Genomic DNA, 1,297 nt, shown 5'->3' with positions numbered 1-1,297 from the left:
TCACTAGAAATGAAAAGGCATTTTGTGGCTCCAGAAAATTCAATACAAATGCACCAACTGGACCGGCGCTGTTTGGCAGGAGCTGGACTACGGACTTGGCGTGTGTCGTGTCCCAGGCGCTGCGCATGTTGAACATTTATGAAGCTGTGAAATCGGCTATAAAATCTACATCCCTCTGAATTTCTTGCTTGAATTTTGATAAATAAATTCTGTTGTTCAACCTGAAACCTATTTCATTTCTCTTGCCTATGACATGTCGTTATCCCAATCGTGTCAATTCTTTTGCAGCACCCTGTATATAACTGTATTCAGAGAGTGTACCGAGACTTTTGAGTACTACTCAATGACAAGATATACCAGTTATTCTTCAACCATTTAAACACAGGTTGCACAGGCCATGAATGCAATTTTATTAATAAAAAAGAAAGATTTGCCCAATTAAGCCATTAAACCCGCCTCACTGAGGATGAGTCTAACATGAAATGGGTTTATTAGCCATTCTGCATATGACAACTATGTCAACATAAACTCTCCTTCATGTTAATTCAGGTCAAATGACCTCAGCCTAATTGCTTTTCTATAGAGAGATTAACTCAGCTTGGAATACAATTAGCAGCCCACTAAAAACGTGTCATTTAAAGTTAAAGAACCCTCCCGCAGTGCCAGCGCAGATGAATGAGATCAGTATAAATGTATTTAGGCCTAATGCATTACATAACTTAAACATGTCATTAACTGAGCGTGCTCCTCAGACAGTACGAGCGAAAAAAGCAGCCTCACACTCTGAGTTCAGTCCACCAAGCAAGAAATCTGTTCCCAGGCCTTTAATGTTCAGAGGCAAGTCGAGGCGGTTAAGTCCCGTGTTAAGGTGAGGCCGAGGGAAGAGGAATAGGCCATTTTTGTAAACTGAAGCGAATGTGTCTGTTTACAGGAAACAGTGGTGGGTACAGAGTTAAAATCACTAACATCAAAACAGGCAAAACTCTCATGCGATAAAAAGACGTTCAAGCCCAATTTGCAGGTGAGACTCAAGACTGCAGCAGTCTGCGCTCAAATGACTTTTAAAAATGACCAGGCGTAAAAACGCTTTTCTCAAAGTACCTTTCTGAGAAACACTAGGCCTTTAAACGCCGTCTGTCCAGATTGACCTCAGCTCGTCACTGTTTGTCAAGGACAAGCAGAATGTTATAATATGAGAAAGAAACTAAAATAATGAAATTTGTGGACCTGCATGGTTAGCCTTCTATGCAGTAACATTAGCTTGCTAAAGCTGAAAATATGAAATATGATTTTAAAA

Source organism: Pygocentrus nattereri, chromosome 1 (genome assembly GCF_015220715.1).
Source record: "Pygocentrus nattereri isolate fPygNat1 chromosome 1, fPygNat1.pri, whole genome shotgun sequence".
Classification (NCBI taxonomy): Eukaryota; Metazoa; Chordata; class Actinopteri; order Characiformes; family Serrasalmidae; genus Pygocentrus; species Pygocentrus nattereri.
Note: the sequence above shows the minus strand (reverse complement) of the source record.